Below are 17,722 nucleotides of genomic sequence, written 5' to 3'. Positions count from 1 at the left end.
TGCCAGTCGTGAAGGATGGGCTGGGCAGAGCTGTGTGAACTCAGACTTTGGCAATATCTGAATTGAATCGCAGATTGGATAACATCTCGGAGAAGCTTTCTGCTCGCAAAGGCGAAATTATGATTGACTGGAGAGCCAGAACAGACAATTGGAGCACAACAACCATTAGAATGTGATACTTGCCCTAACCAAAACAATACTTATCTACAATTTAGCTCCTTTTGTATTGGCCTTGGCAGGGTAATGCGGTAAACACCTCAGTAACAACATTGCAGCGAAACACGCTCTGAATCCCTTCCCCCTTCTTCAAAAACACCTGGGTGTTGTGTTTGTCTTCACTGCTTTGCTGCCACCTATCTGCCTTCTCAGGCAGTCCTGGGCGGAGCCTTTCTCTTAGCAATTAGGCTTTTTTGAGCCCTGCTCATCGCCACAGCCGGTGTCAGTTATTTGCTACTGTTCACTCTGCTCCAAGGACATTTTGACTGGCTTGGCTCCATTATGATCATCTCTCCCGTTGGCTCCACTCACACCTACCTCTTTTGGCTTCATCCTGGTAAAGTTGTGTAACTTATTCTCCACTCCCTTTGAGTGCGCCTTTTGTTTATTCCCAATCAGTTTGAGTGTACTTATTTGTTTTTTCACTCCTTGTGACTGCACTTTTTGGTTATTAAATATTTTTGTTTTTTGTAGGTGTCCATCTCTGCTTTGGGGTCCAATTCCGGCTCAAGCCGTCCTAACACTGGGATGTTGAATCTGTGCCGTGATGCCAAAAAGAGCGACTTACGGACAATCACGCACCCATGGACTACTACTACACACGTCCCCCACCCCCTTGCAAGTCTTGAGTGTCTGTGGGACGCAAATATGTACTCGTTTGTGCTTATTGTTGCTCGAGGATTTTTTTGTGGTCTCAAACTGAGCCCCCCCATAGGAGCTTGATTTGGGAGTTATTTTCCTCTCCCTTGTTTACCTTTTTTCCTATTTTTTGGCGACCCATCAGTCTTCCTGTTCTGTATACCCCTATACCTGTATAACTGTATACAGTGTGTCTGTTCCTGCACTGGTTGTACTGGAAACTAATTTTGTTGTGTATTTTAAGTGCAATGACAAAAAAGTTATATTCTATTTCAAGCACACGAGAAAGTGAAAAGAAAAACAGCCATTTTTGACCACCTGGTCATTCATCTATCCATATATGCATCCATTTATATACCACTCGTCAGTTAGCCTTGATCCTGATATATAGCTTTTCAGTGGCAACTTGAGATTCACCGCCAAAATGCAAGAAGCTGCGTTTCGTGGGAGTGAGCAACCACAACTCTCGTTGACTATAGCTACTTATCGTCCTGTTTAGTAGTAGTAGAAGTGAATAATGGCGACTGAAGACACATCAAGATCGTTGTTGGAGCTGGAACTAATCCCTGTAGAACATCAATCACTTTTATAGTACGTGTTGCTCCAAAACTGGAGGAGATTGCATTCAATTTCAAAATGAGGTTTTCACAGAAGGGAAAAACAGGGAACGTTCCAAGCCAGAAATGATGTACCAAAAATATCTGAGCAAGATTAGTTAGCATTGACGAAATGTAGGTCTTTTTTTTTCTCCCACAGGTGCATGTCAAGCTCTGTCGGCCGGTTCGAAAAAAAGCTGTGACGTTATAGCATAAAGAAACCTTGATCTGAAGCCTCTGGTCAGTCATGAATAAGTAGATTGCACAACACAGGAGCAAACTGCTTGGTCAGTATTAATAGCACGGACGAGTTGGTTGTAAAGAATTCATTTCAAACATTTCAAAGCCCATGTAAAGCTGCTGAATGCTGACCAGCAATAGCCACGTGTACATGGACAACATGTACTTGTAATGGCCATAGGGGTCCATCGATGTATACATATATAATAAATATTGCCAGTCACAATTAACTTGTGCTCAGCTGGGAAAAGAAGTATACATATACTAATTATGTCATCCATTTACCTAATATTACAAACTGTTACAGGCGTATTCAATAATCATGCTAATATTAAAAATGTAACTTAATAGAATGTGGGGATATAAAAGGCATCCGGTGCTATCAGACCGGGCGGAAGCAGAAATTGACGTCACTCACCACCTGGAGCACCTGTCAGCCACAGCGTTTTTGCTACGGAGCCACTGCATGGAAGGAATCCTCATTTTTGACCGTTTTTTGGACTTACCATTGGCCTGTGGAGAAACAGGACGAACAGACACTCTTACCAGGAGGACTTTGAGTTGGACTGCGCGGTACCATGAGTACGCCGCGGCTTCCAAACATTTGATCGCTTGCCCGTACGTGCGTGCCGCTATGTGCATGTCACGTACGTAACTTGGGGGACTTTGGGGAAATATATGTGGTGAACTGCACTTTGGGCTGTGGGATTGTGTGTGTTGTGCTGGTGTTTGAGTTGTATTGGCGGGTTATATGGACGGGAGGGAGGAGGTGTTTGTTATGCGGGATTAATTTGTGGCATATTAAATATAAACCTGGTTGTGTTGTGGCTAATAGTTATATATGTCTTGTGTTTATTTACTGTTTTAGTTGTTCCCAGCTGAATATCAGGTCCCACCCGTGACTCCTTAATTTGCGTAGTGGCAGCGACACCCGGAAAACTTGGGTGCGTTTGTTACATACTTAATCTGATCATCAATGGGATTAGAATGTTACCGTGTACATGGACCCTAAAAAAAATTGTCTGATTATGACGTGCATTTTTATCCATCACATTCTAAATCGGAATACTTCACTTTGATATGCGCTAAACATCACATGAACGGAAAGGTGTGTTATCGTTTGTGCTATGGCGCCATCTTTTGGACGAGTTTGCTGACTGCAGGTGCTGAAGAAGCAGTCGACTGCCACTGTAAACAAACATGGATTTGTGTATCTCTGCTTGTCCGACGTTATCACGGTATTTATTTATCATGTTTTCCTTTTGTTCACTACTTTTGTTTTACCTCTCTTTTTGAAATGGAGCTGACCAGCAATAGCCGCCTGTACATGGACAAAATTTACTTTATCTGATCATTATTCGGATTAGAATATTACTTTGTACATGGACCCTAAAAAAATGATCTGATTATGACGTGCTTTTTTATCCATCACACCTTAAATCGGAATACTTCACTTTGACATGTGCAGAACATAACATGAACGGAAAGGTGTGTTATCGTTTGTGCTATGGCGCCATCTTTTGGACCAGTTTGCTGACTGCAGGTGCTGAAGAATCAGTCAACTTCCACTGTGAACAAACAAGGATTTGTGTATCTCTGGTTGTCTGACGTTATCACGGTATTTACTGTATTTATCATTTTTTCCTTCTGTTCACTACTTTTGTTTTACCTCTCTTTTTGAAATGGAGCTGTTCAGTGCTTTTTATGTTGTGATTATGCACGGGTTGCGGCGCGTCTTTATGTTACGACATTCTTGGTGACTTGGATTCGCTGTAAAGTCGTGAATAAAACAGCTCGTTAAGACGACAACCGGATCCCTTTTTTCATTGTTACATCGACAAATGACACTCCAGACCATACTTTTGTTTTTGCTCGTCTCGTTTTAAAGCAACAATCTCAACAGCATGTAACGCTACTTCTGTACATGTTGAATGGGGGGAGTCAGCAGCAAAAGGTAGCTGACATCAAAGACAAGCGCAGTCAGGATAATTCTAAACTGAGTTTCGGAAGATGTGTTTTCATGCGCTACAATCGAAATGACTATCGGCATAAACCACCCATCTCAATCGGAATGAGGTTTTGATCCGGACGTGTGTGATCGGGTCAGAATATTCAGAATGGCGTGTTTACATGAAGCATTTGTATTACGGTTAGGCTTTTAATCCGACTAAATGTGCCCATGTGCACATAGCATTTGCTACTTCAAATGCCACTACTGCCAACAAAATATTTAAAAACAACTACATTAGGAGGTTGCCTACAGTCACAGCAGTTAATGCCATGTATTTTTCACCTGGCGCTAATTAGAGACCCCAGTGATTTTTTCCTTGTGTAGGCCAGGCACGCAGCAAACACTCAATAATTATATCGTTAATTTCAATAATATGTTATTATTTTATTATAACTAATAATCAATGCTGCATTGATTGTGGCATTTACTGTACGGTAATAAAAAATAAAACATTGTACATTTTGTGACGTTGTTATTAAAGTGTTTTAGTTGTTCATGGCTAAATATTAACAACGGTGGACAGTTACGATTACAATTTGACTTAAACATTGCCTGTAAAGTTAATAAAGCTTTTATAATGGTGACAATTTTGACCCCACGCTTTGATTTTCGTACGTTAGACTTAGACTTCTGTTTTGGACGAAATTGTTTTCCTAAAACTTGCATCGTCTGGGTTATAATACGGCCAAACATTTGCCGTAACAAACGCTTAATATTCTGCATCACATTACAAGTTGGTAACTCAATCTCTGTGCTTTTTTGTTGTCGAGCACAACTGCAAAAAAAGCCAAAGAAAGTTGCGAGTGACGGCACTTTGATAAAAAAGGCGAGAAACACTATTCAAGAAAAAACTAATGGCAAAGTACAAAAGTGGCTTCCATGTGACTCTTTCCTACTCTTCTGCCTCTGCGCTCATTGCCGTCTTTGCCAACAACAGTCTTCAATAAAAGGTATAAAAGATGTTAAATGTTCATTTATCTATTTAAGTCAGGGATGTAAAACTGCTTTTCATTGAGGGCCACATCGCAGTTATGGCTGCCATCAGAGGGCCGCTTGTAACAGTATGAATCTGCCTCTGGATTTCATTATTAATTATATAAATTGTTTTAAGTAGACTGTCGATTTTACAGTAAAATCTTGACATTTACAAAATGTTTTTTTTACAACATTTTACGGTAAATGGAAAAACAGTACCAATGTTTTTTGGGGGGGGTTTTACGGAAAAAGCTGCCAGCTTAATTGCCAGAATTTTACTATTAAATTGACTTTTTTTTTTTTTTACAACATTATATTGTTAATGGAAAACGGTACAAGTTCATTTCTTATTCTGGCATCTTAGCTGCCAGTTTTTCTACCGTTAAAACAAATGTATCGTTTTTCCATTTACAGTAATACACTGTTAAAAACAACAACCGTAGATTTTACAGTCAAAAACTGGCAGCTCAGTCAATAGAATTTTAGCGTAAAAAACAGTAGTACTTTTTTTTTTCAATTGACAGTAATACGCTGTAAAGAACAACGTAAAATGTATTGTCATTTTGTGTTCATTTGATGGGTAGTTTGCTGTAAAGTTAAGTATTTTTTAATTTTGTATTTAGACAAAAACATGTTTGATAATATACTGTAATATTTGTTGCAATATTGGATACTATTAAAGTTTAAAAGGCATGCAATTTTAAACAGTACATATATTTTTTTTCTGTCAAAATTAAATAAATCAATTACATTTAGTGAGAAAATATGAAGTACATTTATTTTTCATTTATTTACTTTATTGACACATATCATTTCCAGGTGTTTGCGGGCCAGATAAAATGATGTTGCGGGCCAAATCTGGCCCCTGGGTCTTGAGTTTGACACCTGGGGGTAAGTCATCATTTATACGTAGTTTGCATTGTCTTCAAGAATTAAAACCATAATTATTTTCTATAAAATGACTGGAATGGATTTATTGGCTTGATTTTACAGTGGCACCTCTAATGACAGCCAAGAATGTTCAAATATTCTCCGAACGGCAGACATGTATCTATGGAAATATGGAGAAGCTGCTGATGGTGTGTTTGACGGTACCATAGATGTCCTCTACTTTCTTGTTTGTTTTTAATACAAAATGTATTATCTAAAAGTTAGTTTTTCTTTTTAAAAGGCATGGCACGTGAATGGCAGTTCTATGATTAACTACATTCCTCCATAAAATAGATACACAGCGCTGATCAATTTCGATATTACTTAAAAGAAAACTGGTTTTGTAGAATAAAATGCAAAGTCAAATACAAAAAAGGCAACAAAAGAAGTATCCAACACTTCTATTTTCTAAAGTAAATCTGTACAGCAGATATGATAATCTACATCAACAATATGATTTGCCTGAGGGGCTGGAAAAGACAGGCATAAAAAATAAAAAAGCAAAAACAAATTTTTTAAATCTTTTTTATTGATTAAGAATCGTTACAAATAAGAATCGCAATTAATATGAAAATCGAATTTTTTTAATTTTTTTTTTTACACAGCTGTATTTTGGAAAATTGCTTTGTTTTTCGTACAATTTCGTTTTTGTCCGGACTTTTTTATGGGATTTTATTTTTTATTTATACAATTTCAGTGTAAAAAAATTCAGTGCAGAAATCACTGTTTGTTTTTGTTTTTTCGTAATAAAGACACAAATTAACTTCCATATTAATATGTGTCTTTATTATGACGTGAGCTTTTTATTATAAAAAAGCTTTCGTGATAAAAACATAAATCAACCTCCATATGAATTTGTGTCTTTATTATGACAAAAGCCCATCCATCCATCCATTTTCTACCGCTTGTCCCTTTAAGGGTGGTGGGGGATGCTGGAGCATATCTCAGCTGCATTCGGGCAGAAAGACCCCAGGCCTGGGGATCGAACCCAGGACCTTTGTATTGTGAGGCACATGCACTAACCCCAGCCACTGTGACAAGACCCTTGTGAGCAAAATTTGTGTGTTTAAAAATCAGTTTCACAAAATAGTGTTTTAAATTCAGTGTGTAAAAATTCAAAAAATAATAAATAAATAAAAACATAAATCAATCCTCTATATTAATGTGTGTCTTTTTTTGACACTGACAATTTCATTGAATAAAAATTTGTGAGCAAAATGTGTGTTTAAAAATCAGTGTGTCGAAACACAGTGTTTTAAATTCAGTGTAAAAAATTCAGCGTATAAAAATTCAGTGTAAAAAAATGAGTGCAGAAAATATTGTTTGCTTTTTTTAAGCAACCAATAGTTCTTCATAGATTTTTTTCTGCACTGAATTTTCTTACACTGACTTTTACACAATAAATTACAAAAAAAATATTTTTTAAACCCACAGATTTTGCTCCCAATTGTATATTTAATGAAGTTTGCGGCATAATTTATTGTAAAAAATACATTCCGTTCACAAAATGCAAATGGCAATAATTCAGTTACATTAAAAAAAGCTTTCGTAATAAAAACATAAATCAACCCTCCATATTAATTTGTGCCTTTTGTTGACTCTGACAGTTGCATTGAATAAAAACTTGTGAGCACATTTTTTGTTTAAAAATCAGTGTGTCGAAATACAATGTTTTAAAATTCAGTGTGTGAAGAAAGATTTGGTGTAAAAAATCTAATAAAATATCGGTCGCTTAAAAAAAAAGCAATGCATTTTACAAACTGGTTTTTAAAGACACAAATTGTCAGTATAATTTGATGTAAAAAAAAAAGTTCAGTTCACAAAAATCTAATGCAAAAAATGTAGTTACCGTATTTTTCGGACTATAAGTCGCAGTTTTTTTCATAGTTTGGCCGGGGGTGCGACTTATGTGTGAAATTAAGAGCGACTTATGTGTGAAATTATTAACACTTTACCGTAAAATATCAATTAATATTATTTAGCTCATTCACGTAAGAGACTAGACGTATAAGATTTCATGGGGTTTAGCGATTAGGAGTGACAGATTGTTTGGTAAACGTATAGCATGTTCTATATGTTATAGCTATTTGAATGACTCTTAGGCAAGGCAAGGCAAGGCAAGGCAACTTTATTTGTATAGCGCTTTTCATACACAAGGCAGACTCAAAGTGCTTCACAGACAACAAAGTGAAATGAAAGAAAATAAAAGCAAAATTAAAATGCAGACAATAAAAATAAAAACAGTGCAGACGTTACAAGTTAAAAGATTAAAAGATTTAGCTGAAAGCTAAGGTGAACATAAAAGTCTTCAGTCTAGTTTTAAAAGTAGTCAGAGTTGGGGAGAGTCTGACATCTTCAGGAAGTTTCTTACCATAATTTGTTACGTTAACATACCAGGCACATTCTCAGTTGGTTATTTATGCGTCATATAACGTACACTTATTCAGCCTGTTGTTCACTATTCTTTATTTATTTTAAATTGCCTTTCAAATGTCTATTCTTGGTTTTGGGTTTTATCAAATACATTTCCCCCAAAAATGCGACTTATACTCCAGTGCGACTTATATATGTTTTTTTCCTTCTTTATTATGCATTTTCGGCCGGTGCGACTTATACTCCAGAGCGACTTATACTCCGAAAAATACGGTACATGAATTCAAAGCTTTCGAAATAGAGACACAAATCAACTTCCGTACTTTTGAAACATGCAAAAAAACATGGTACATAAACGCTATAATTCCATTCTATTCAACCAGCATCTGGGAGCGATCGTGGTCCCGCTGTATTTATTTGAATGGTGTCTAATGCTGTTCTGTATTTACACGAGGCGGGTCGACAGACAATCACACAGCTCCTCGGAGAGGATAAAAGCTTCATTTATGAGGTGTTCCCTTCACTCTGAGCCAGGTGGCCCATACGTGAGCCCTTGGCAGCCTCCTCAAATGATGGAGTTCAAACCTGCCATGTTTTGTTTGGTGCGTTCACTGGCTTTTATATCGCTCAACTACTCCCATGCCTCCATGGCAGCTTTTAAAAGCATTTAGGCTGAAAGTTTGTTTCCTCTTTTTTTTTAAAGACAGCAAAGCATAGATGAGTGGGGAGTGTTGCTGTGGTAAACAGAGATCAAGACACAACCTTCACTGACTTCAACGCTGGCTGAATTCCACAGCCCCAGCCTCGTTCATCTCAAAGTGTCCATCTGGGACGTAGCGGGGACAGGAAGGGGGAGGACAGGATAAATTGTTGAGGTGTTCGGGGCGGGGTGTTTATAGGATGACTTTGCACGGAGAGAATGAATGAAGAGAGAGAAGGAAAGACAGCACGCAGAGAAAATGCTGCCAATGAATACAAGGGAGAAGAAGAATGGAAGAAAATGGATAATCTTTTTCCACTTGTCCTTGCTCTTTCTTAGAAAGACTCACCTTTAAATCATCCAAGACAGTGTTTTTCAATCTTTTTTGGGCCAAGGCACATTTTTTGCCTTGAAAAAATCCAGAGGCACACCACCAGCAGAAATCATTAAAAACGAAGCTCAGTTGACAGTAAAGAGTCATTGTCGCAATTGTTGGATATGACTTTAAACCATAACCAACCATGCATCAATATAGCTCTTGTCTCAAAGTAGGTGTACTGTCACGACCTGTCACATCACCCCCTGATTCGTTTGGAGTTTTTTGCTGTTTTACTGTGTGTAGTGTTTTAGTTCGTGTCTTGCGCTCCTATTTTGGTGTCTTTTTCTTTTTTTTTGGTATTTTCCTGTAGCAGTTTCATGTCTTCCTCTGAGCGATATTTCCCGCATCTACTTTGTTTTGACAATCAAGAATGTTTCAGTTGTTTTTATCCTTCTTTGTGGGGACATTGTTGATTGTCATGTCATGTTCGGATGTACATTGTCTTTGCTCCACAGTAAGTCTTTGCTGTCGTCCAGCATTCTGTTTTTGTTTACTTTGTAGACAGTTCAGTTTTAGTTTTGTTCCGCATAGCCTTCCCTAAGCTTCAATGCCTATTCTTAGGGGCACTCACCTTTTGTTTATTTTTGGTTTAAGCATTAGACATGTTTTTACCTGCACACTGCCTCCCGCTGTTTCAGACATCTACAAAGCAATTAGCTACCGGCTGCCACCTACTGATCTGGAAGAGTATTACACGGTTACTCTGCTGAGCTCTAGACGGCACCGACACTCAATAACAACACATCATTTTCAGACTATAATTACTGGTTTGCAAAAAATATTTTTAACCCAAATAGGTGAAATTAGATCATCTCCCACGGCACACCAGACTGTATCTCTCCTTGGATCAGTGTTTTTCAACCACACGGTTGAAAAACACAGATCCAAGGATATCAATAATGTTACATTCAAGTGGGAAATATACAGTATGTATACAACACTTGGATATATGTAAATATTTTCTTAAAAACTGCATTAAAAAAAGGATACACCCCTGAAACGTATATCCTAGTGTGGGGGTCAGCAACCCGCGGCTCTCGAGCCGTATGCGGCTCTTTAGTGCCGCCCTAGTGGCTCTCTGGAGCATTTTTAAAAAAGGACTGAAAATGGAAAAAGATGGGGGAAATAACTGCTTTGTTTTAGTATGTTTTTTGTTTGAGGACAAACATGACACAAACCTTCCCTATTGTTAGAAAGCCCACTGTTCAATATGTTTGTGTGTATGCTTCACTGATGAGAGTATTTGGTCAACATCGTTTTGTCCTACTAATTTCGGCGGTTCTTGAACTCACCATAGTGTGGACTGTGACACAACAGTTTGTTTACATGTAAAATCTTCCACTCCTTCTTTGTCTCATTTTGTACACCAAACGTTTTATACTATGCGTGATTGTACAAATGTGCGCTTTGTTGATGTTATTGACTTGTTGGAGTGCTAATCAGGCATATTTGGTCAGTGCATGACTGCAAGCTAATCAATGCTAACATGCTATTCAGGCTAGCTATATGTACATAGTGCATCATTATGCCTCATTTGTAAGTATATTTGAGCTCATTTAATATTTTATTTGTTTATTTATTTATTTACAGACAGACATCATTTTGTATTTCATTATTGTTTCTTTTGTTAATATCAGAGTCCGTTCTGCAAAAAGGTAATCCCTAGAAGCACACAGCTTATGGACAGGGACCCACAGTTAAAATATACATCATCATATAATAAAGAAAATACAGTACAATACATTTCAAAATCTACCCACCAAATACCCATTTACAATTTTGTTTATAAATAAAAAAGGAATCTTTAAATGCACCAAAACAGTCTCAATATTCTATTATCCAAATTTGATTAAAAGGTTGCATCTTGAAGATCTGCCATAATCTCATCAAACATACAGAGGTCATATCTTATCCTTTACTTGTATCCTCTTTGTATATAATTTAGTTTTGCATGTCTCATGACACATTATCTGTATGTAATATTGGCTACATTTCTGATGGATGTTTGTGTGCCATGTTGTCCCAGACCACAGCAAACATTACCTTGCTTGCCAAAGATTGTAATACATCTATTAGAAGAAGACAGCCTGCCATTTCCTTTAACTTGGACACACACATCTATACCTTTAACCATTAAAAGCCAGTGATTTCCAGGAGTTATCTCACCTTCTGAGTAGTCCCTGATTTACTAATGTTTTCTAATGTTGTAAAAATGTGTAGAATAAATATTAAATTTCAGCATTTCTGTCTACGAAGATTTGCTTCAGCCTGCGACACATAGTCATTTTGATAGTAGGCTATTATAGCTCATTTAGACACTTACGTCATGTGTTCAGCTTCATCCGAATGGGACACGCGGTAGAAAATGGATGGAAGGATGGATGGATGACGTCATGTGTTGACTTCATTATAACACTTATATACGGCTTTTAATTTTTTGCGGCTCCAGACAAATTAGTTTTTTGTATTTTTGGTCCAATATGTCTCTTTCAACGTTTTGGGTTGCCGACCCCAGTCCTAGTTGATGATGCAAATCTGTTCCAGGGTCCTCAGGGCACTGAATCGATTGCAGCTGGACTGTTCTGATGGTCTTAGAAGACGGAATATCCGTCTCTCATCCGAGCAGGCTTCATCAGTTCACGCACACAGACTCAGGACAGATCTAGTCTGAGAGGTGTTCTCTACAGGAGAGGGCATAGCAGCTGTCACATTTAGAAACATTCTTGTCGAGGAATCCTAAATCCTTTGGATCCGGCACCAGAGGTGTCCTATTTAAATCTGTGAGCATGGACTGATGAAGCCTACTCGGATGAGAGGTGATACCAGCTCCCCCTGGGCTGGAAGCTGTTAATTATTTATTTAAAAAAATGTTTACATCGGAACAGGAAAAATAGGACAATATTGAATCAAAACAAAGGCATGTTGTCTAAGACAATAACACATTTAACTGACCATTTAGATAAGTATAAAAAAGAGCCGAAAACGTTGACAGAAACTAAATTCATTCATATTTATTTTTGTCTTGTCGATGGGTGGGACAAGGTCAGAGTATATCCAATCACAGCTCTATGACAGCGTACTTTGAAAGAGGGGAGGGAGTTAGTTAAGAAGGACAGCCAATCAAATGTTTTTCCTTTTCAGATGAGGAAGCCAGTAGTCCCCGCCAAAAACGACACCAAATTGTGTGGCTTTAACATCGTTCCACATCGTATTATGTGTACAAGTGAGATAAAGTGAGGAGGACAAATTAGAATTTTGCCATCAGCAGGCGAGTCATAACTGTAAATTCAATCTATTATTCCCGCCGCGTGAGCGCACATCGCTCGCTAAACCCTCACTGCTGGGGCTTCGTCTGTCCACAACTGATTACTACACATAAGACAAAAACTTATATTCGTGGTTATCGTAAGTATATGTGTTTGAAATTATTTAAGTCTTTATCGTGTCTGAAAAATGAAAGAGTTGGCCATCTTTATGGTATTAATGAGATTGCAAAGAACTGTTGTTGATCCGATGTTGAGGTGCATGTTCAAAATGCACATAATAAATATTTAAAAAGTTTTTGGATGTATTCATTGAATCAATGTATTCTTGGTTGCCAAAAAGTGATTCTCACAATTCAATTCAATAATTCATACTGACGATCTCATCTGCGCATAAATGATTAGATTGCCCTTAAGACAGTTACATATATGACAATGAAGTACATAATGTACTGTTCACGTGTTTACAAAGCTGAACTCTACCCCAAACGACAACTTATGGTTGCCAAAATTATTCAAAGTAATATTTCATCTCATCTGTGCATCTCCTAAGGGTATTCTAGTAATTTATGCACAGACAATATCTGTCAATATCATAATATTACTTTGAATCACTTTTTGGCAGGCAAGAATACATTGCGTTAATGAATACATCCAATCTCTCTAATAATTATTATGTGCTTGAACAAAGATCAGTTAATATTGTATGTAGCTTTTAAACAAGAAAGAGGTTTTAGTACATCGACATGGAATCAATAACAGTCCAATCTCATTAATACCATAGAAATGGCCAACTCTGTCATTTTTTTTGGACACAGAAAAGTTTAAATCAGGCGTCCCCAAACTTTTTGACTCGGGGGCCCATTGGGTTAAAAAAATGTGTCCGGGGCTCCGGGCTGTACACTACCGTTCAAAAGTTTGGGGTCACCCAAACAATTTTGTGGAATAGCCTTCATTTCTAAGAACAAGAATAGACTGTCGAGTTTCAGATGAAAGTTCTCTTTTTCTGGCCATTTTGAGCGTTTAATTGACCCCACAAATGTGATGCTCCAGAAACTCAATCTGCTCAAAGGAAGGTCCGTTTTGTAGCTTCTGTAACGAGCTAAACTGTTTTCAGATGTGTGAACATGATTGCACAAGGGTTTTCTAATTATCAATTAGCCTTCTGAGCCAATGAGCAAACACATTGTACCATTAGAACACTGGAGTGATAGTTGCTGGAAATGGGCCTCTATACACCTATGTAGATATTGCACCAAAAACCAGACATTTGCAGCTAGAATAGTCATTTACCACATTAGCAATGTATAGAGTGTATTTCTTTAAAGTTAAGACTAGTTTAAAGTTATCTTCATTGAAAAGTACAGTGCTTTTCCTTCAAAAATAAGGACATTTCAATGTGACCCCAAACTTTTGAACGGTAGTGTATATATACTGTATATGTATTTTGAGCGCGATGATGTCACGTTATCTGATTTGCCTGAGCGGCTAGGAGACACCAAGAGTAACAAACAGTAGAAAATGGATTATAAAGGACAGATTTTTAAAAATAAAAATAAAAATAATTTATTTACTTTTTTTTTCTTTTTTTTTTACTTGGGACTTCCCGCGGGCCGTAGTTTGGGGACCCCTGGCTTAAATCATTTCAAAAACATTGTTACAATAACCACAAATATGAGTGTTTGTCCTACATGTAGTAATCAGTTGTGGACAGACAAAGTCCCAGCAGTGCAGCTTTAGCAAGCGGCGTGTTCACACGGCGGGAAAACATTTTTTTGGCAGAGGACCCCCTGAAAAAATTGAATGTCCCCCTTAAATATTTTTCTGCTAAGACAAACTGAACATTCCGGTTTCGATCAGTTCAATGCCCTGAAAGTGCAATGACCTGATGAAAATGAGATCATTCAGACGCAACACTGAATTTGTAATCTTACTCTTGATTTTAATCGTATTCAACAGTAATAGCTAACCTACTCACAGTTTAACAGGATAAACATTGTAAAATAATGTCTCATTCAACCAGGTCATTGTCATCTCAGGGCATTCAATCGATCACAACTGGACTGTTTGGTTTGTCTTAGAAGACGTTTCGCCTCTCATCTGAGTAGTAGTAGTAGTAGTAGACTAGATCTAGACTAGATCTGACCAATCTAGGTCTATGACAGGGGTCGGCAACCCAAAATGTTGAAAGAGCCATATTGGACCAAAAATACAAAAAACAAATCGGTGTGGAGCCGCAAAAAATGAAAAGCCGTATATAAGTCTTATAATAAAGGCAACACATGATGTAAGTGTCTATATTAGCTATTAGGGGTGTGGGAAAAAAATGATCCGAATTCGACTCGCGATTCTCACGTTGTGCGATTCAAAATCGATACTCTTTTTTTTTTTAAATCGATTTTTATTTTTATTTTATTTTATTTTTATTTTTTAAATTATTAATCAATCCAACAAAACAATACACAGCAATACCATAACAATGCAATCCAATTCCAAAACCAAACCCGACCCAACAACAAACAGAGCAATTGAGAGGAGACACAAACACGACACAGAACAAACCAAAAGTAGCGAAACAAAAACAAATATTATCAACAACAGTATCAATATTAGTTACAATGTCAACATAGCAGTGATTAAAAATCCCTCATTGACATTATCTTTAGACATTTATAAAAATTAAAAAAAATTAACAATAGTGTTACACTTGCATCGCATCTCATGAGCTTGACAACACACTGTGTCCAATATTTTCACAAAGATAAAATAAGTCATATTTTTGGTTTATTTAATAGTTAAAACAAATTTACATTATTGTAATCAGTTGATAAAACATTGTCCTCCCGGGCGCGGCGCCGCTGCTGCCCACTGCTCCCCAAGGGGATGGGTCAAATGCAGAGGACACATTTCACCACATCTAAGTGTGTGTGTGACAATCATTGGTACTTTAATGTTTACAATTATAAAAGCTTTTTACAAAAATGTACTACTCTGCTTGCATGTCAGCAGACTGGGGTATATCCTGCTGAAATCCTATGTATTGAATGAATAGAGAATCGTTTTGAATCGGGGAAAAATCGTTTTTGAATCGAGAATCGTGTTGAATTGAAAAAAAAAAAGATTTTGAATCGAATCGTGACCCCAAGAATCGATATTGAATCGAATCGTGGGACATCCAAAGATTCACAGCCCTACTAGCTACAATAGCCTACTATCAAAATGACTTTGTGTCGCAGGCTGAAGCAAATCTTCATTGACAGAAATGTTGAAATGTAATATTTATTCTACACATTTTTACAACATTAGAAATCATTAGTAAATCAGAGGCTAGTCAGAAGTGATGAGATAACTCCTGGAAATTACTGGCTTTTAATGGCCAAAGGTATATATGTGTGTGTCCAAGTTAAAGGAAACGGCAGGCTGTCTTCTTCTAATAGATTTATTACAATCTTTGGCAAGCTAGGTAATGTTTGCTGTGGTCTGGAACAACATGGCACACAAACAACCATCAGAAAAGTAGCCAATATCACATACAGATAATGTGTCATGAGACATGCAAAACTAAACTATATACAAAGAGGATAAAAGTAAAGGATATTAAATGAGCTCAAATATACCTACAAATGAGGCATAATGATGCAATATGTACATACAGCTAGCCTAAATAGCATGTTAACATTGATTAGCTTGCAGTCATGCACTGACCAAATATGCCTGATTTACACTCCAACAAGTCAATAACATCAACAAAGCGCACCTTTGTGCATTCACGCACAGCATGAAACTTTTGGTGGACAAAATGAGACAAAGAAGGAGTGGAAGATTTTACATGTAAACAAACTGTTGCGTCACAGTCCAGACTATGTTGAGTTCAAGAACCGCCGAAATTAGTAGGACAAATTCGATGTTGACCAATTACTCTCATCAGTGAAGCATACAGACAAACATATTGAACAGTGGACTTTCTAACGATTGGGAAGGTGTGTGGCACACAAACAACTATCAGAAATGCAACCAATATTACATACAGATAATGTGTCATGAGACAAGCAAAACTAAATTATATACAAAGAGGATAAAAGTAAAGGATAAGATATGACCTCTGTATGTATGTTGAGATTGTGGCAGATCTTCAAGATGCAAACTTTTAATCAAATTTGGATAATAGAATATTGAGACTGTATTGGTGGATTTAAAGATTCCTTTTTTATTTATAAACAAAATTGTAAATGGGTATTTGGTGGGTAGATTTTGAAATGTATTGTATTGTATTTTGTATATTATATGATGATGTATATTTTAACTGTGGGTTCCTGTCCATAAGCTGTGTGCTTCTTGGGATGACCTTTTTGCAGAACAGACTCTGATATTAACAAAAGAAACAATAATGAAATACAAAAGTATGTCTGTCTGTTAATAAATAAATAAAATATTAAATGAGCTCAAATATACTTACAAATGAGGCATAATGATGCACTATGTACATACAGCTAGCCTAAATAGCATGTTAGCATTGATTAGCTTGCAGTCATGCACTGACCAAATATGCCTGATTAGCACTCCAACAAGTCAATAACATCAACAAAGCGCACATTTGTGCAATCACGCACAGTGTAAAACACCGAAATTAGTAGGACAAAACGATGTTGACCAAACACTCTCAATGGTTTTTAGAAACTGTGGACGTTGTATCTTCCGGACCGAAGAGGAAAAGAACCATGCGGATTATTATAGGCGCAAAGTTCAAAAGCCAGCATCTGTGATGGTATGGGGGTGCATTAGTGCTCAAGGCATGGGTAACTTACACATCTGTGAAGGCGCCATTAATGCTGAAAGGTACATACAGGTTTTGGAGCAACATATGCTGCCATCCAAGCAACGTTATCATGGACGCCCATGCTTATTTCAGCAAGACAATGCCAAGCCACGTGTTACAACAGCGTGGCTTCATAGTAAAAGAGTGTGGGTACTAGACTGGCCTGCCTGTAGTCCAGACCTGTCTCCCATTGAATATGTGTGGCGCATTATGAAGCCTAAAATACCACAACGGAGACCCCCGGCCTGTTGAACAACTTAAGCTGTACATCAAGCAAGAATGGGAAAGAATTCCACCTGAAAAGCTTCAAAAATTCGTCTCCTCAGTTCCCAAACGTTTACGGAGTGTTTTTCAGAGGAAAGTCCATGCAACACAGTGGTAAAAATGCCACTCTGCCAACTTTTTTGCAATGTGTTGCTGCCATTAAATTAAGTTAATGATTATTTGCAAAAAAAAAACCAAGTTTCTCAGTTCGAACATTAAAAATCTTGTCTTTGCAGTCTATTCAATTGAATATAAGTTTAAAAGGATTTGCAAATCATTGTATTCAACGAGCCAACTTCACTGGTTTTGGGTTTTGTATA

General features: G+C 37.3%; 1 protein-coding gene across 1 annotated transcript in view; it reads right to left on the bottom strand.

Annotated features, from left to right (window-relative positions):
- Window positions 1–17,722, bottom strand: part of efna3b (ephrin-A3b) — a 485,232-nt gene that overhangs the window by 431,990 nt on the left and 35,520 nt on the right. The window lies entirely within an intron of this gene.

Source organism: Entelurus aequoreus, linkage group LG20 (genome assembly GCF_033978785.1).
Source record: "Entelurus aequoreus isolate RoL-2023_Sb linkage group LG20, RoL_Eaeq_v1.1, whole genome shotgun sequence".
NCBI classification, from domain to species: domain Eukaryota; kingdom Metazoa; phylum Chordata; class Actinopteri; order Syngnathiformes; family Syngnathidae; genus Entelurus; species Entelurus aequoreus.
The sequence above is the reverse complement of the archived record's forward strand: the minus strand, read 5'-3'. Positions and strand labels throughout refer to the sequence as shown.